The sequence below is a fragment of the Moschus berezovskii genome, chromosome 9 (assembly GCF_049115385.1).
Source record: "Moschus berezovskii isolate FMDL1 chromosome 9, NW_MosBer_1.0, whole genome shotgun sequence".
In the NCBI taxonomy this organism is placed as follows: Eukaryota; Metazoa; Chordata; class Mammalia; order Artiodactyla; family Moschidae; genus Moschus; species Moschus berezovskii.
The window spans coordinates 3,351,799-3,371,631 of NC_142468.1; the positions used below are offsets into that span (position 1 = coordinate 3,351,799).

Sequence of the window (19,833 nt, forward strand, 5' to 3'; positions counted from 1 at the left end):
GAAAATCGGGATATTCTTGGAAGGAGTTGGCCAGACTGCATAGATGGCTGAATCCGCAAATTCTGGATAAGGTGAGGCCTGGGGATGAAGACACAGAAATCATCAGCTACATGCGCTAGGAGTGAGACAGACCATGAGAGGTGTCCGTTTGGCTTCAGAAGGGCATCGTTTCTGCTGGAGAACATGTGGCATCTAAATTGCGTCCCTGGTGGGAAGGAGGGGAGCAGCGTTCACGGAGCGCTTCCCATGCAGTGCTGGTCACGGCACAGGAGGCTCAGGAAACATCCCTACGTGCGCTGCGTGAGATCACCCGCCCCGGGACCAGGCTGCTCGGTTTGAATCTCAACTCTGCCTCTCACGAGTCCTTCTGTGCTCTCTTCCCTCATCCGTGAAACGGGCTAATGCTAGTACTTACTTCATAGAGGAATTTTCAGTGAGTTAATATGTGTGATGTGAGTTGGACTGGAAAGAAGGCTGATCGCCGAAGAATTGATGCTTTTGAACTGTGGTGCTGGAGAAGACTCTTGAGAGTCCCTTGGACTGCAAGGAGATCCAACCAGTCCATTCTAAAGGAGATCAATCCTGGGTGATCATTGGAAGGACTGATGCTGAAGCTGAAACTCCAATACTTTGGCCACCTGATGTGAAGAACTGACTCATTTGACAAGACCCTGATGCTGGGAAAGATTGAGGGCAGGAGGAGAAGGGGACGACAGAGGATGAGATGGTTGGATGGCATCACCGACTTGATGGACATGAATTTGAGCAAACTCCTGGAGCTGGTGATGGACAGGGAAGCCTGGTGTGCTGCAGTCCATGGGGTCGCAGAGAGTTGGGCACGACTGAGTGACTGAACTGAACTGAACTGAATGTGTGTGAATTCTCCGGAGTGGTGCTTGGTACATACTGTGTGTGCTCAGTCGTGTCGGACTCTTTGTGACCCCGTGGACTGCAGCCCGCCAGGCTCCTCTGTCCATGGGATTCTCCAGGCAAGAACACTGGAGTGGGTTGCCATTTCCTTCTCCACCTGGGAATCCCTAATAATAATAAGCATACAACAAATGGTACATAATAAACACGCAATGAATGGTAGTGATTTTAATGTTGCTGTTTGCTGTGGTACATTCAACAGATAGAAGAGTCAGGTAAGGTGTGTTACATATACTAAGAGTATCACTTTAAAATCTTGTTTCGACTCGTCTGTTAGTCAGTGTAGAGTGTATAAGTGCTTGGGTTCTGTTGCTAGTTTTTGCCATGGTTCAGCTTTATGAGCTCGTCCCCTTCTCTAGTATGGGTCAAAGCCACTTTCTGTTGCTATGGCTGTATAACCACACCACCTTACTGGCATGAAACGAACATTTTATTATGTTCATAGTTTGAAAAATCAGGCAGGACTTCATAAGGATGACTTGTCTCTACTCCACGATGGAGCCTCACCTGGGGAGACTCAAAGGCTGTGGGTGTCAATAGCAGGAGGGCCGTGGCGGGGCTGGAACCAACCGGAAGCATCTTTGCTCCCATGACTGGAGTAGATACTGAGTCTCAGCTGGGCTCTTGGCTGGAGCACTTCCACAGGACCACCCTGCGGTCTCTCTCCACATGGCCTAGTTGGGGCTTGATGCTGAAGCTCCAGTACGTTGGCTACCTGATGCGAAGAGCAGACTCATTTGAAAAGACCCTGATGCTGGGAAAGATTGAGGGCAGGAGGAGAAGGGGATGACAGAGAATGAGATGGCTGGATGGCATCACCGACTCGATGGACGTGAGTTTGAACAAACTCCGGGAGTTGGTGATGGACAGGGAGGCCTGCCGAGGTGCAGTCCATGGGGTCGCGGAGCGTTGGACACGACTGAGCGACTGAACAGTAACAGCAGCATGGTAGCTGGGTTCCTGCAGTGAGTGTTCCATGAAGACCAGGGAAGAGTGCTGTGATCCTTTAAGACAGCTTTGATGGTCCCATGGTGTCCCTTCTCCCTTAGTCACGAGTGTGTCTAGCTTCCAGGAAAAGGAACAGAGATTCCACCTCCACAAGGGAGGACTATCAAAGTCACAAAGTGAGAATCTTCGGGATGGGAGATGTGGCCTGTTTTGAAAAAGATACCGTCTGCCTTGAGGCTTAGCCAGGAGGCCCGTGATGAGGCTGACTGGCTTCGAGGGTCCAATACATTTCTGAATTTTGGCCATGCTCTGGAATCAGGGTCTCCTGTATTTGTTAAAGGCCTTGACTGCGCTTGACTGAAGTTGTGCTGGAGCTCGAGGGTGGGCTCGTCAGGACTGGTGGGCTCGCTTCAGTTAAGGAACACTGACGGGAGAAGCTGACTTTGCACAGGACCCTGTGCTAATCGCCGTGGGCACAACCCGGGATAACACAGGAAGCCAACAAGCTAAAAGGTGAAGATGAAAGCTTTTGGTTTTCATGAAGCAGTCTCTGGAGGGGGAGAAGTGACAATCCCAATGACAGTTACAATGAAACTAATCAAAACAAGACACAAGATGAGTTTAATGCAAACGTAATCAGTTAGCATTACATTCAGTGTCGGGACCACAGTCCTCATTCTGTGGACCTTATTTGTTAATTAACTATTATTATAACCTGCAATTATTAAATACTTCCTATGGCCATTTAATTGGATCCCGGGCAGCCCTGGTGGTAAGGAAGCCGCCTGCCAAAGCAGGAGATGGTAAGAGACGGAACTTCGTTTCTTGGGTTGGGAAGATCCCCTGGAGGAGGGCATGGCAACCCACTCTAGTATTCTTGCCTGGAGAATCCTGTGGACAGAGGAGCCTGGGGAGTTACAGTCCATGGGGTCACTCAGAGCTGGATACGACTGAGCAACTGAACACACACACACACCAGTGAAGAAGGTTTGTTGTTTAGTCACTAAGTCGTGTCCAACTCTTTGCGACCCTGTGAACTGTAGACTTCCAGGCTCCTCTGTCCATGGGATTTCTCAGGCAAGAACACTGGGGTGGGTTGCTATTCCCTTCTCCAGGGGATCATCCCAACCCAGGGATTGAACCTGTGTCTCCTGCATTGGCAGGTGGATTCTTTACTGCTAAGTTGCCAGGGAAGCCCTTGATGAGGCAGGTTACTTTACTGTATCCTTTATAAGTAAGGGAGGGAGTAGGAGGGAGGTTCAGTGACCCAGGCTGGCATTTGTACCCAGGTCTTCTGCTCCCATAGTAGATGCTGAAGGTGGCAAGGCTGGTTGGTGCAAAGCTGGGAGTAGAACCCAAGCTCTGCATATTCTGGTTGGTGGTCTTTCTCCAGATTCTTTCCTCCAGATTTGTGGTTTCTAATTGTGTTCCATGAACCTTCTGGTTCCAAAAGAGTTCTGGAGACCAGTGCAGGGGTTGAGAGGGAGGTAAAGCTGGTGTGACTCTGGGGCCCTAAATTCCAACCGTTTGCCCTGCTTTGAGATATATTATATTAAATTATTATATTATATTGGGTTGGCCAAAAAGATGTTACACAAAAACCCAAATAAACTTTTGGGCCAATCCAGTATTATCTTATACACAGTGCAACATATAATGATATAATTTAATATATTTAATATATCTGTAATATATAATATGATACATAATATCTAAGGCCAGTGTGGAATAAATCAGAGGTGTTCAGATATTTAGAATAAAACTCTCCCTTCAAATGGAATTGTACCTCCGTCTATGTGATTTCCCCTTCAAGTTTGAATTTTGCTTAACATAATTGAATTGCCACTCGGAATTCAAACTTTTAGAACAAAACCCTTCCGTTTAAATGAAAATTTGGTTTGATTTATATCTTATATCTGTTAGGTTTCTCTGACTGACTCCTTCTTTCAAATGGACTTTTGTATCTGTGGCTATAATTTCCACTTCAAGTTTCAATTTCATTCAGTTCAATTGAATTTCCACTCAGAATTCAAACTTTTGGAACAAAACCCCTTGAAGGAAGAGTTTTGTTCCAAAAGTTTGAGCGCTTCTAATCTATTCCCCACCGCTTGCTCTTGGATATTTTTAGTTTAACAGTTTGGTCTGTAAGTGGTATCGCTGTCATTATTCTAACTTCAGGCTCAACAGCTCAGTCACTAGTCAAAATCTCTTCTGCTGGCAAAATCTGCATTCCCATCTGCTGCAGAAAATAACCTTTAAAGTGCCCATGCAAGCACAAACTCATGGAACCAAAAGGCATAGAAAAGGGAGAGTTTATTCCATTTTTTAGAAGTTCAGTTTGATTTAGATCATCTGTCTGTTAGATGATCTTGACTGATGTAGCATGTAAATATGTCCCAGAAAGAGTGATCATATTGTGATCTTGGTTTTCAGTTTGCTTTTTTTGTATTGGGTTTTCTTGATGGAAAGTGGTTTTAAAAATAACCTTAAGATGTGATGATCACCCTCTTTCTTTAACAGACTGTATGTGTGATAGCTGCATCCAGCAAAAGCATTCACGTGTGATAAAAGGAAATTTGAAATTTCTGGCACAAGAATATTTCCAGCTCATGTCCACATTGTAGGGAGATGGAAAACTTGACAGAGCTGAAGTGGGCCTCGTACATGGGCTGGGGCTGCCATGTACGGCTGTGTGAGTTGTGCACTGCGCTTGGTAGGCCCTCATCAGATGCTGGTGTGAGAGAAACTGCGCCATGTGCAGTGGTATTTGAATGGAGAGAAACTTACCCCTTGCTTGGGACGCTACTTAGAGAATGCCGTGGAGTGGGCTTCCCATGGAATTTCTCAGTGAGTCGAGTGGTGTGGCGTTCCTGGCTGTACCTGAGGAACCAAGGACTTCACAACATAACCCACTGTGGCCCCGAGGCTGTGGAGCTGACGGCTTTGCTGAGGCCGGCACCTTGAAGTTAGAATAGCTTAAACACACCCGGCTTCTGAGGGGGCATTAAATGGCAGGGAACTCCTGGAAATGCCCACAAATTCCAAGATAGCCGGGCCGACCCATTTGCTATTTTAATTGATCAGACCACTTTTTACTCCTTCCTTCTTTTCCCCCTGGGAGGTGGAGAAGTTGTAACCACAAGACTGTATTTCAAATGACCTCTTTAGAGGCAGTTTCTAAGCATTTAAGTACAGGATGAACTCAAAGCGTATGATGGATTAAATATCAGCTAGCATTTCTGTGAAATATCAGCTATTTTCTGTGAAGATCCTATTCCTTGTTTAAAATCTGAGAACCCAAAGCCTGGATTTAACTCTCTATGAAATGTTTTTTTTTTTTTTTTTCTTTCTCTGTGGTTTTCCCCAAGCTTTGCCACTTACAAGGCTCTCACATCCACAATTAACATTCCTTTATATGGCAAGCTGAAGGCAGTACTTATCTTCTACATTCATTTATCAAGCCTGACTGTGTGCCAGTATTCAATATCTAATTTGTGTTTGGCCATAGGGTTTTTAATAATGTCCCATGGTTCTTAAAGCTGGGCAGTTCCTTTAAAGGAGGGGCTTCCTTGGTGGCTCAGATGGTAAAAAGTCCGCTTTCAAAGCAGGAGACCTGGGTTAGATCTCTGGGTCAGGAAGATCCCCTGGAGAATGATATGGCTGCTCACTCCAGTATTCTGGCCTGGAGAATACCATGGACAGAGGAGCCTGGCGGGCTGCAGTCCACGGGGTCACAAAGAGTCAGACAGGACTGAGCGACTAACACTTTCACTTTTCACTTTCCTTTAAAGGAAGTATGTTTATGGAGGCTGCTTAGTTGTGACTGACTCATCACAAAGAGAGTTTGCCTGCATAATAGATTTGGGTCTGAGGGTTGATAAGAGGGTGTGGAAGAGTGATTTAACCCTTGAAAATTATGTCAAAGCAAACTGCACACCTTTTTTTAAAAAATATTTATTTGGCTGTGCCAGGTCTTAGCTGTGGCATGCAGAACCTAGTTCTCTGATCAGGGATCGAGCCTGGGCCCCCTGCTCTGGGAGCTGGAGTCTTAGCCACTGGATCAGCAGGGAAGTCTCCACCCTTGTTTTATGACCTGTTTCTTGGTGAGCAGCTTATGGACCAGCATGGCAGCTTGGCAGATTTCTGTGTGACGCGTACAAGGGTCATTTTTCTCTCTGAGGTTTTGAACACCTCTAGATTCTTGAGTGCGGAGCCTTTTCTGAATGACAGGGAAATGGAAGTGAAATAACCCTCATTCCCACCGCCCCCATTCACCTTGCTTAGCTCCTAGACAGCAGAATTCTTCTCCTTCACCTTGTGCCCTCTCATGCCTAAAGCACAACAGGCTTTGAGAAACATTTGCTGAATCAACTTTGTGTACATGAGTTGAACGCTCGTTGTGTGCTCTGCACTGGGATTGGGACTGTGGACAATTCAGAGATGGAAGGGTCCCTGTTCATTCGAGGGTCATCTGGAGGCATTCACCCTCTGGGGACGCTGGGGTGGAGTGAGGTGCTGGTCTAGCAAGAAGGTGCAGCCTATGTTTAGCAGCTCCCTGGAATGGAAGATTCCCCTGGAGGCTGGTTTAGCCCCAGGGTTTCCCTCGCAGCACTATTTCTTGCCTTCCTCATTCAGTCCTCCCAAACCTACGTGTTGGGGGGTTTATTGAAGAGCCCCTTCCCCACCTTTTACAGATCTCCCAGTTTTTCGGTAAGTCTGCTGACCCTTTGAAGACTTCACTAATGAGAACTCTTAAGAATATTTCAAATCACTTCTTCAGAGAACTGGATTGGCGCGTTTTCCGCGTGGCTGTCTCCCGGCCCCTGGAGGACTGATTCTTTTCGCCCTGCCTCCCTCCCAGGCCCTGCTGGCTGCTTTTGCAGTAAATCCCCGAAATGTTGCTGACGTCAGCAGCACCGATCCGGCCTTAGAGGAGCCGTTTTAGAGGCAGTCATCTGCAAGACGATGCTGAAACGCAGAGCCATCTTGTCGGGGGGGTTCTGGAGAGACCGTTTTCTCCCTTTGACAGATCTCATTTGCGACTTAGCAGGCAGAGTGAAGGAAGACCCATCTAAACAGTTTTTGTTTTTTCCCGCCTCGGTTATTTGTAGGAGGTTTTAGTGAGTGTGAAACAAACTGCTTGGTCCGTGAGGACGGCTCGGGCAGCTTGCAAAGTGGAAGGTACTGGGGGCAGCGAGACTTGGTCTCAGTGACCCCGGGAGACGGCAGAGGGAGGGCACACTCATTCTGCGTCCACTGTTTGTAAAAAGAGAGGCCCGCACACTGAAGCCCATTTTGGAGGCACGCAGAACTTGCTCTTTGCAGAAAATCCTTTTGGAAAGTCAACATCTATCTTGCAGAGGCATTTTCACATACTGCTCCAGGTCTGTCTGTAGTCAGATATGTAAGATAAACCTGACCATCTTCATGACCTGTGCCCTGACCGCCGTCTCTGAGCAAGGAGGCGGGCGACTCGCGAGCGGCATGGAGAGCTGGTGTAGACAGGCGGGTGTAGACGGGCAGGCCTCGGCGGCCGGTCCGCTTCCCTGGCGGGGTCCAGCAGCCGGGATGCGGCCCCGGGCAAAGGACGGGAATGAGGCGGAAGGCGGTGTGTGCAGGCAGCTCCGGGAGGGGCCGGCGGGGCACGGCGGCGTCGTCTGTGCGCCCAGGTGGGTGGCGTTGCCTGGAGTCCACACTGAGCAGGGCGGGCCGGGAGGGCCCGGGCCGCGGACGCCCAGGTCGGCCGCGGGGTCCCGGGTCGAGGACTCCCGAGCGGGGCGTCCCCGGGAGGACGCGGGGCCGCGGGCCCCCGGAGCCTTGCCCGTGCTCCGCGCGCCCGTCCTCCGGAGCCCGGCCGGTTCAGACGACTTCCCGCGGTGTCCCGTGCCTCTTCTCGGGGGTCGGGGACGTCTGTCTAGCCTAGGGTGACTGTCGCTCGTGACGGGTCGCAGGCATGAACTCCCAGCCCCCTTGCCCCGGGGGGCGACACCTCTACGGGTGGAGGACCGTAGTTTAGGCTGCAGACTCCCTCCCCAGGGCTCAGGCAGGGCTGGGCCGGGGGTTCACCTGCAATTGCACCCGGGCTGGGCTTCTTTCCCTTCACTTTCCTCTCTGCCCGCTCCCCTGGGGGCTCTTCTAGAAGGACCGCTTAAATAAATTGCTGACAAGTCAATCTGTATCTCCGAGTCTGCTTCTGGGGAACCTGACCTAAGTCAGTGGTTGAGGTAGACGGGAGATGGTAAGTGGTGCTGAAATCAGGAAAACGGGAGGCCCCGTATGGGGTAGGTAGGTTCTCTGTGGGGCGTGCAAATCATTCAGGAGGGACGACCCTGGCGGTCCAGTGCTGAAGACTTCGCCTTCCAATGCAAGGGTTGCGGGTTTGATCCCCGGTCGGGGAGGTAAGATCCCACAGCAGCCCCAAATCCAAAACATAAAGGCAGAAGCATTGTTGTAACAAATTCAATAAAGATTTTAAACATTGAAAAAAAAGAAAAATATAAAATCATTCAGAAGAAAAGTAGGACCTGGATGGTGGAAGTCTTCAGGAAATCAAGGGGAGAAGTCAGGTCTACCACTGGCAGCTATGAAGAGCAGCCAGAGGGGCGTGGGTCTCTTTGACAAGAGGGATGCCGTGTTGGTTTTCTGGGACAGCCTGGGCCCGAGACTGTGGGTGATGGAGACTGAGCCACCTCTCCCTGAAGGCCACCCTTCGAGTGCAGTGTCTTCAGGGGAAGCCCAGGTGTCAGGGAAGAACATGGAGGAAGTCGGGGAGGTCTTCAGTTTTGTAGCAGCGGGGCCTGCGATATCTTTGGAAAGGTCTGGAATGGGAGAGGAAGGGAAGGTTGGGCCAGAGCAGAGGAAAGAAAACAGTAGAAGAGCTCCAAGCTACACGGTGGGAGGACCAACGCTGCAGGGAGGCTTCGCTGGCTTTGCGCCTCTCAAAAGAGTTCATCCCTTCAGCTCCTGGGGGATGGTGGCTCGGCAGCTTGGACACAGAGAGTGGAGTTTGTACTGTTCCTGGCGCAGAGCTGGCATGCACTGGCTGGAAAAGTGAATGAAGGTCACAGCGAGGTTCTAACACCGCTTCCTTTTTCGTCCCTGTGACACATCAGCACACTCACTACCTCAGTGTACTGTATGCTCTGATGAATATGGACATTAGTGAGGTGCCTCTCGCTACCTCTGTCACCATCGACTGGTGGGATGCAATGAACTCCTAAAGTGAGAGAATTAGGAACTGCATGGACTATGGACTTAAGTCACAGAATCTTTCTCTCTGATGGATCAACACTATTTTTTGGTTCTCCTTTATACTGTGGATCTGTAAAAAGAATCGGTTAGGTGAATACAACTACTCAGGACCTATGTGTTTGTGACTGCTGATGCTACAGGGGGGTTATTGAGGTTGGGGGACTGCTTGTGTAGGGTGTGTAGGGTTGGTGAAGTAGCAGGGACCCTGAGGCTATGTGACGAGCCATGAGATTTTGCCAGTAATGGCAGGGATTTAAGAAGGAGCTGGGGCTTCCCAGGCGGCCCCATAGTGAGAAAGCCACTGCCAGTGCAGGAGACGTAAGAGAAGTGGGTTCGATCTCTGGGTCAGGATAGATCCCCTGGAGTAGGAAATGGCAACCCACTCCAGAATTCTTGCCTAGAGAATCCCTTGGACAAAGGAACCTGGCGGGCTACAGTCCATATGGTTGCAAAGAGTCAGACATGACTGAGGCAACTCAGCACACACGCATCCAAAAAGAAGCTCGGTTGGAATTTTAGAAGGATCATCTGGCTCCAGCCTGGTGGGGAGGGGTCCCCTGCAGGAAGCTGCAGGAGAGGTAACTGCTTTTGACGTGACACCTGGGAGAGGCAAACCGCTCTGAAGGAGTGGGTCCTGACAATAGCATTTAAAGCACTTGGCCCAGGATAAAGGAGGTATTTTGGGAACTGCAACTGCTTATATTATTTTTAATCCCAAAGGGAGGGAAAAAGCATCTTCCCTTTGAAAAGTGCTGTGAGTCAGTTGTAGTGAGATGGATGAACCTAGAGTCTGTCACGCAGAGTGAAGTCAGAGAAAAACAAATATTGTATATTAACACGTGTATATAGAATCTGGAAAAATGGTTCTGATGAACCTCTTTGCGGGGCAGGAATAGAGACACAGTCGTAGAGGAGGGGCTTGTGGGCGTTGCAGGGGAAGGAGAGGCTGGGACGAATGGGAAAGTAGCACTGACGTGTGTTCACCACCATGCGTGAAGCAGAGCGCTCGGGGGCGCTGCTGTCCAGCACGGGAGCTCGGTGCCCTGTGATGACCCGGGGGTGGGGTGGGGGCGGGAGAGGGTCATGGATACTTGGAACTGCTTCATGTGCTTGTACGGCAGAAACTAGCCTTGGAAAGCCATTATCCTCCAGTTAAAAAAAAGAACAAGTGCTCTAGCTAATTTAAATTGTGTGGGAAAAACTTAGGGCAGGAGACAAGTAACACGTGTTACTCAGGGAGCATTTTGGAACCAAAGAACCCCAGTCATGGCTGTGCACCTTTCGGCCTTGACCGTGGGGTCAAGAGAACTGAGTCCATCTTGCCAACACGGCGGAGTCTGGGGTCTGTTGGGAGAACCAGCAGGTAGGCAGCCCTGGATCTCAAACGATGAGCAGACTTGTGGGAGATGCCCAGGCTGGTCAGCTCAGCACGTGCAGGAGATAGCTCTGGTTCTCGGCTCTCTGTGCTGTGACGCTGAGTGAGAGTTCATTTCCTTGCAGAAATAAAGGCACCCTGCCTGCTACCAGAAGTAACCTATGATGCCCAGGAATTCTGGAACAGAGGCTCTGTTGAAAAGCGCTTCCTGGAAGCCAGGGAGGGAAAAATGGTCTATGAGAAGACCATTAATGAGCAGCAGCATAATAGTATGTGAGTTATCAGCTCATCGAACAGAAATCTTGCCGAGACACCTTGCAGGCCAGGCTTCGGCAATGACGCTGGGAGGGGACTGGAACAGCACTGACCATCTTTCATGCCTAGAAAGCCTTTCCTCTCGGATTCTTTCTAGTTCTTCCTCCTGTTGTTCAGTCCCTCAGTTGTGTCCGTTTCTTTGTGACCCCATGGACTGGAGCACGCCAGGCCTCTCTGTCCATCCCCATCTCCCAGAGCTTGCTCAAATTCATGTCCATCGAGTCGGTGATGCCATCCAGCCATCTCATCCTCTGTCATCCCCTCCTCATCCTGCCCTCAATCTTTCCCAGCATCAGGGTCTTTTTCAATGAGTCAGCTCTTCGCATCAGGTGACCAAAGTATTGCACCTATAGCTTCAGCATCAGTCCTTCCAATGAGTCTTTCGGGTTGACTTCCTTTAGGATTGTCTGGTTTGATCTCCTTGCCGTCCGAGGGACTCTCAAGAGTCTTCTCCAACACCACAGTTCAAAAGCATCAGTTCTTTGGTGCTCAGCTTTCTTTATGGTCCAACTCTCACATCCACACATGACGACTGGAGAAACCATAGCTTCGACTGTTTGAACCTTTGTTGGCAAAGTGATGTCTCTGCTTTTTAGTACTGTCTAGGTTGGTCACAACTTTTCTTTCAAGGAGCAACGTCTTTCAGCTTCCCGGCTGCCGTCGCCATCCGCGGGGATTTGGGAGTCTCTCTGGGATTCTGACTTTCTTCCTCTGCCGCGTCTTACATGTTGCTCCCTCGAGCAGCGCCTTTGTTCTCTTCTCATTCTGTGTCTCCCTCTGGACCACTGCATCCAGCTCTGTGGTTTCAATCCCACCTCTATTCCCATCACTCTCAAACCTAGGCTTCCAGCTACATTTTGCCCCTGAGTTCCAGTCTCTTTAGCCTAACGTCTACTGGATATGGTAGCCCAGATATGCCACAGAAGCTGCAGACCTAGGCCTTCTGCCTTTTCTGTGCTGGAGGACACCACACTCTTAAAACCAGGTGCCCGGGTTTTATCCTCAACCCCGCATCTCCACAATCTCTTTCAATCACTAGGACCCATAGAGTTTATTCCCTTAGCTTTGAGCCCTGCCCTCCATCCCTTCTGCTCCTGCCTGAGTTGAGACCTTAATGCTAAGAGCCTCATTCTTCAGGCCTGTCTGCTGGTGAAGTTCCCTGACTTTGTGCCACTCCCTGGGCTTATAAATACAACCAGAGATTTGGGGACGATCAGGAGAAAGCAATAGAACAGGAAAGATCAGAGATCTCTTCAAGAAAATTAGAGATACCAAGGGAACATTTCATGCAGATGGGCAGAATAAAGGACAGAAATGGTATGGACCTAACAGAAGCAGAAGATATTAAGAAGAGGTGAAATGATACACAGAAGAACCATACAAAAAAGATCTTCATGACCCAGATAATCACGAGGGTGTGGTCACTCACCTAAAGCCAGACATCCTGGAATGTGAAGTCAAGTGGGCCTTAGAAAGCATCACTACGAACAAAGCTAGTGGAGGTGATGGAATTCCAGTTGAGCTATTTCGAATCCTACAAGATGATGCTGTGAAAGTGCTGCGCTCAATATGCCAGCAAATTTGGAAAACTCAGCTGTGGCCACAGGACTGGAAAAGGTCAGTTTTCATTCCAGTCCCAAAGAAAGTCAATGCCAAAGAATGCTCAAACTACCGCACAATTGCACTCATCTCACACACTAGTAAAGTCATGCTCAAAATTCTCCAAGCCAGGCTTCAGCAATACGTGGACCATGAACTTCCAGATGTTTAAGCTGGTTTTAGAAAAGGCAGAGGAACCAGAGATCAACTTGCCAACATCCGCTGGATCATCGAAAAAGCAAGAGAGTTCCAGAAAAACATCTACTTCTGCTTTCTTGACTAAGCCAAAGCCTTTGACTATGTGGATTACAATAAACTGTGGAACATTCTGAAAGAGATGGGAATACCAGATCACCTGACCTGCCTCCTGAAAAATCTGTATGCAACAGTTAGAACTGGACATGGAACAACAGACTGGTTCCAAATAGGAAAAGGGGTACGTCAAGGCTGTATATTGTCACCTTGCTTATTTAACTTATATGCAGAGTACATCATGAGAAATGCTGGGCTGGATGAAGCACAAGCTGGAATCAAGATTGCTGGGAGAAATAGCAACAACCTCAGATATACAGATGGCACCACCCTTATGGCAGAAAATGAAGAAGAACTAAAGAGTCTCTTGATGAAAGTGAAAGAGGAGAGTGAAAAAGTTGGCTTAAAGCTCAACATTCAGAAAACTAAGATCATGGCATCTGGTCCCATCACTTCATGGCAAATAGACGGGGAAACAATGGAAACAGTGGCAGACTTTATTTTTTTGAGCTCCAAAATCACTGCAGATGGTGACTGCAGCCATGAAGACTGTACAAAGATGCTTGCTTCTTGGAAGAAAATCTATGACCAACTTAGACAGCATATTAAAAAGCAGAGACATCACTTTGCTGACAAAGGTCCATCCAGTCAAAGCTATGACTTTTCCAGTAGTCACGTATGAATGTGAGAGTTGGACCATAAATAAAGCTAAAAGCCGAAGATTTGATGCTTTTGAACTGTGGTGTTGGAGAAGACTCTTGAGAGTCCCTTGGACTGCAAGGAGATCCAACCAGTCCATCCTAAAGGAAATCAGTCCTGAATATTTGTTGGAAGGACTGATGCGGAAATTGAAACTCCAATACTTTGGCCACCTGATGCAAAAATCTGACTCATTGAAAAAGACCCCGATGCTGGGAAAGATTGAAGGCTGGAGAGGGGATGACAGAGGATGAGATGGTTGGATGGCATTACTAACTCGATGGACATGAGTTTGAGCAAACTCCAGGAGTTGGTGATGGGCAGGGAGGCCTGGTGTGCTGCAGTCCATGGGGTTGCAAAGAGTCGGACACGACTGAGCGCCTGAACTGAACTGAACTGACTGGGGAGAAAGCTTTTGCTTACTAGCCCCAAGGAGAAAGTCAGTGGTCTTTGAGCCCCAGATGAGTTCTGCAACCTTTGTTTTCTTCTCAGGCTGGGAGTGCACTGAGGGGCAGGGGTCGGTCTTTGAGTCCTGAAACCCAAATGTGTGCTGTTTGGTCCTAGTCAGAGGAACCCCAGGAAGGCTGACTGGAGAGAAATTCTCCCTGCCTGTTACCAGAGAGGTGACTCACCACGGGTGATTCATGCCATTCAACAGGGTTTGGTTTTTTTAACCCCCAAAACATTTTGTATGCATGAATAGAAGAGAACCTTCTAGCCCTTCAGTTCAGTTCAGTTCAGTCGCTCAGTCGTGTCCGACTCTTTGTGACCCCATGAATCACAGCACGCCAGGCCTCCCTGTCCATCACCAACTCCCGGAGTTCACGCAAACTCATGTCCATCGAGTCGGTGATGCCATCCAGCCATCTCATTCTCTGTCGTCCCCTTCTCCTCCCACCCTCAATCCCTCCCAGCATCAGAGTCTTTTCCAGTGAGTCAACTCATCGCATGAGGTGGCCAAAGTACTGGCGTTTCAGCTTTAGCATCAGTCCTTCCAATAAACACCCAGGACTGATCTCCTTTAGGATGGACTGGTTGGACCCCCTTGCAGTCCAAGGGACTCTCAAGAGTCTTCTCCAGCACCACAGTTCAAAAGCATCAATTATTCGGCAATCAGCTTTCTTCACAGTCCAACTCTCACATCCACACATGACCAGTGGAAAAACCATAGCCTTGACTAGACGGACCTTGGTTGGCAAAGTGATGTCTCTGCTTTTTAATATACTATCTAGGAAAACTCAGAACCGAGCATCTGGAGCACAGTGAAATGAATTACTTCTCTGTCTCCCTTCTAGTCCTCCCTTGGCAATTGAAGAAGCAATGAAGATCTCTCCTTGGACTACTTGCTTTCTGAGAACTTGAGAAACTTGACTCAGAATATCTGTCTGTGGGAATACAACCACCACCACCACCACCAGTCATACCAAATGCAACGCACTCCACGATTAAACTTTCTTTCGGGCACGTGTGTGAACTTGATGTCATAAATGCTGGCGTAAGGCAGATTTATGGATGGATGGATGAGTGAATTCAGGAATCAGCAAACTGTAACTTGGAGACTTCCAGCTGTGGGCACGGTGCTAAACTGCACACTGAGATATGGAGAAAGTCTCAAGAGGAAGGGCATCTGTTTGTATTGGGGTCTGGGCAGTCAGGGAGGACTTCTTGGAGGTGGTGATACATGAAATAAGTTTTGAAGTGTGAGGAGCAGTTGGCCAGATAAAGAGTGGGGGAGAGAAAGGGATCGAGAAGCAAGACCTGTTCCTCTGGGCTTGGCGTGCAGGGGCCTGGGTGCTGCTGGATTTGACTGGGGGAAAGGTCGCATGTAGGGTGTGGCAGCCGGTGAGTCCAGGGAGACAGGCAGGCACCAGGTCCCGGCAGGGAGTCTTCCTGCAAGCCACAGGGCCTGCATATTCTTCTGAAGCTCCGTGGTACCTGGAGAGGAGCTTGGCTGCGCGGTGGCCGTGATCAGAGCCACAACCCAGAGAGCGCCCCCTGGAGGACCGGAGGCTGCCGCTGGGATTCAGGTGAGAGGAGGCAGGGACGGAGCTGAGTCAGGGTGGCAGCGGGTTCTTCCCTCCTTCTGCCTCCCCTTTTAGACCTTCTTCCTCTTGTCTTGGCTCCTGTCTCTCAAGGATCCCAGAAATGTCACAACACCGTGGTCCCTTCCATCTGATAACACAGCCTGGAGTTTTCAAGGAGGACTAGAAGGAGAGGACAGTGGCTAGACCTGAAGCAAGACCCTTGTCTGGGGGCAGGATTTTGGAGACATGGCTTGGTTCTTCAGTGTGTGTAGGCTGAGCATCACTGCCTTCATTTTTAAAAATAATTTTTATTGGAGTATGTTGATTTACAGCGTTGTGTTCATTTCTGCCGTACAGCAAAGTGAGTCAGTTTTGCATATGCATATATCAGCTTTTTCTTTAAGCTTCTTTCTCCATGGGGGTCATTATAGAGCCTTGAGCAGAGTTCCCTGTGCTCTAGCGTAGGTTCTTCTTAGGTGTCTCTTTGTATCCAGCAGTGTCTGTGTGTCGGTCCCCATCTTCCAGTTTATCCGTCCTCCTTCTTACCCCGGTAATTACAAATGTGTTTCCACGTCTGTACCTCCATTTCTGTTTTGCAGACAAGTTCGTTTGTACCCTTTTTAAAGACTCCACATATAGGTGACATCATATGATATCTGTCTTTCTCTGACTTACTTCACTCCGTACCACAATCAACATTGATGTTGCTGCAAATGGCACGATTTCATTCTTTCCTTATGACTGAGTAATATTCCATTGCATATATGTATATCTTCTTATCTTATCTCTGTTCCTCTGCTGATGAATATTTGGGTTGCTTCCGTGTTCTGAAATAGCACTGCAATGAACATTGGGGTGCATGTATCTTTTCAAATGATGGTTTTCTCCACATGAGTGCCCAGCACTGGGATTGCTGGGTCGTACGGCAGTTCTATATTTAGTTTTTTAAGGAGTCTCCACAGTGTTCTGCATAGTGGCTGTACCAAATTACATCCCCACCAGCAGTGTAGGAGGGTTCCCTTTTCTCCACACCCTCTCCAGTATTCGCGCTTTGATTTTTTGATGATGGCCATTGTGACTGGGGTGAGGTCACACCTGATCTGCATTTCTCTCATAACTAGACTTTAAAATCAAGACTGTTAGCGTGATCACTGCTGCGCTCTCACCAGGGCCAGCTGGGTCATGTTTAAGGTGAAGCTGTCATGTGGGAACAGGAAAAGCCAGGTTTGGCTTCCTGGGTACCTGATTAGAGGCAGCACACGCATCCTCTCGGCTCTTCTCAGGGGCAGGTCACCGGCTGCTGTGACGGGCGGGCTGTTGGGGCTGGGATGGTCTTCTCCTCTGTCCTCCCCTCTGCCCGTCTCTCCCCTCTGGTGCAGCCAGGGAAGCCTTCTGGGGACTCGAGGCTCAGCTTTCCCTTGGGGGCTCTTTGGAAGCTCTGAGCTGCCTGTGCAGGTGGCCCTACAGCAGAGCCAGACCTGGCGGGGGTTGTGGTTGCAGAGGGGATGCGGGTGTCCCCTGCCTGCCACCCGCGTGCGGCAATCACAGCGGCACTTTGTGTGGGCTGCCAGGCAGAGTCCTGTTGCCACGTGACAGGGGTGCCTCCCAGGTGGCTGCATTTTTTTTTAATCCCATGGGTGCCGTTTGGCCCAGGTGCCGTGGAAGGGTGCAGGCCCTGGGGGCTGGGGGTCTGGAGCTGGACGCCTGCTTACCAGCTCGTGACAGCTCGTCGGCGCCACTCTCTGGCCTCAGTTCCTCGCCTGTCCATGGGGACAGATCGTGACCCCTGCCCCGCACAGGTTTTGTGAAGGTGCACTCGGTCCATGTGGGCATGGGTCTCTGTCAACTCTTGCATTAGATCCGCAAGCAAGGAGGTGTCTTATTCATTTATGCATCCCCGGTGCCAAGCGTGGTGCCCGGCAGACTCACGAGTTTGTCGACTGAACCTGTGAATGGATGATGCAGTAAAGTAAGTGTATGGGGCAAGGGGAAGCCTGAATAAAACTAAATTACTAAGAGCTTGTTCAAACAAGGTGTTCCCACATGTGCCTCCGTAGTCTCCCACGGTTAGGTTAGAAAGACGGAATGAGCTACCATCTGTGAGGAAACATTTTAAAATGAAGATTAACTGAGGGCCATTGTCTTCCCACATTTCCTTTCTCATCAAGTCTTGGCAGTACTTTTGTTGCCAAATCCCTTTCTGTTGAAGTGGTGACGTATGATTGGTGATTACTTTATATGTTAAGTGTTAGTCGCTCAGTCTTGTCTGACTCTTTGGGACCCCATGGACTGTAGGCCACCAGGCTCCTCTGTCCTTGGGATGCTCCAGGCCAGAACACTGGAGTGGGTTGCCAGTTCCTTCTCCAGGGGATCTTCCCGACCCAGGCATTGAACCCGGGTCTCCTGCATTGCAAGTGGAAGCTTTACCACTGAGCCACCAGGGAAGCATCCATTATTGACACATTTTAGATGAAAGTGCTTTTTCCAACTGGAATTTCTTTTAATTTTTTTTAGCCTTCCAATTTTATTGAGCTATAATTGACATACAGAACTGTGCGGGTTTAAGGTACACAGCAAAATGATGTGACTTGCATACATTATGAAGTGATTACCACAATACGTTTAGTGAACATCCATCATCTCATGTAGATACAGCATTAAAGAAATAGAAAAAAAAAGTTATTTTTTTCCATATGATGAGAACTCTTCGGATTTACTCTTTTGTGTATAATATAGGGCAACGACTCATTTTTTAACATTAATTTTGTTTTAAATTATGTAAACTGTTTATATGTTTCAAAGTGAAGTCTCTGAAGTTTTTTTTTCTTACGTTTTTCCTGGAATTTCCTTTTTTCCTAGCTTTCTGTTCCTACGCTCCAGAGGACAACTGACTTTGAGGTCAGGTTATTCTAATTTGAATCCTGGCTCCGCCAGTGTCTAGCCGCCTGACCTGGGCTCTGCTCTTTAAGCTGTCTGGGTCTCAGTTCCTTTGTCTGTGAAGTGGGCGTGCCTGATGACCGTGAGCCCCCATGCAGGCCTCCAGCTGGAGGGCCTGGATGCTCTCTGACACACCTTGTGGGCCCGCCTCCCGTGGACCGCTTCCAGCCAGGGGTCAGGGCAGCATGGAACTGATGGAGGTCTCTTCTCAGGATGCAGAACCCTGAGGATGGCTGACCTGGGCTCGAGAGCGCCTTGTCAGCCGTGCTGAGCCCTCCTTAGGCCTCGGGGGGTCCAGAACCCCCTCGCCCACCCTTCCGTCCCCTCTGCCTCAGCAGGGTCAGGCTCACAGTGTGTCTGCGGCCCTCCTCGCCTCCTGACTGTGTTTCCCTTAATAAAATCCACTCCCACTTAATCCCCGCTTGGCATCTGCTTCTGGGAGGACCTGGGGTCACGCAGGGTGGGAGTACCCAATGGGACGATGTAAGCAGAGTGTTCATTGGCGTGACGGGCACAGAGCAGGTGTGCAGGAAGGGGAAGCGGCTCCTGTCACCTTCGCCGCCGCCACCACCACCACTGTCCCCCACATCTGGCCACTTTTGCTTCTTTGGTGGCTCCAGGCACAGAGAGGTCCAGGGGCAGGTCTCAGCTCACAAGGCAACTTAGAGCGACAGCAGCTGTGGTTTCTGAGCAGAACAGATGGGTTAATTACAACATCCTTTGTGGGTGTATATGGTGGCACTAGTGGTAAAGAACCCGTCTGCCAATGCTGCAGACATGAGATGCGGGTTCGAGCCCTGGGTTGGGAAGATTCCCTGGAGGAGGGCACGGCAACCCACTCCAGTACTCTTTCCTGGAGAATCCCATGGACAGAGGAGCCTTGTGGGCTATAGTGCATGGGGTCACAAAGAGTCAGACACGACTGAAGTGACTTAGCACACACACATATGTAGTCCATATGCAAGGCTGTGGTTTTCCCAGTGGCCATGTATGGATGTGAGAGCTGGACTATAAAGAAAGCTGAGTGCCAAAGAATGGATGCTTTTGAACTGCGGTATTGGAGAAGACTCTTGAGAGTCCCTTGGACTGCAAGGAGATCCAACGAGTCCATCCTAAAAGAAATCAGTCCTGAATATTCATTGGAAGGACTGATGCTGACGCTGAAACTCCAATACTCTGGTCACCGGATGTGAAGAGCTGACTCACTGGAAAAGACCCTGATGCTGGGAAAGATTGAAGGCAGGAGGAGAAGGGGACGACAGGGGAAGAGATGGTTGGATGGCAGCACCGACTTGATGGACATGAGTTTGAACAAATTCCGGGAGATGGTGATGGACAGGAAAGTCTGGTGTGCTGCGATCCATGGGTTTGACACGCAGAGTTGGACACGACTCAGTGATTGAACAACAGCAACAGTCTTTCCAACTCAAGATCTTTAGCTTAATCATATCTGCAAAGTTCCTTCTGCTACGTAAAGTAATGTATTCATTGCTCCCAGGGATG

At 49.3% G+C, this 19,833-nt stretch overlaps 1 protein-coding gene across 1 annotated transcript in view; it reads left to right on the forward strand.

The window, feature by feature from the left end:
- Positions 1 to 19,833, forward strand: part of KCNK10 (potassium two pore domain channel subfamily K member 10) — a 160,266-nt gene that overhangs the window by 42,726 nt on the left and 97,707 nt on the right. The gene's annotated exons all lie outside the window — the stretch shown is intronic.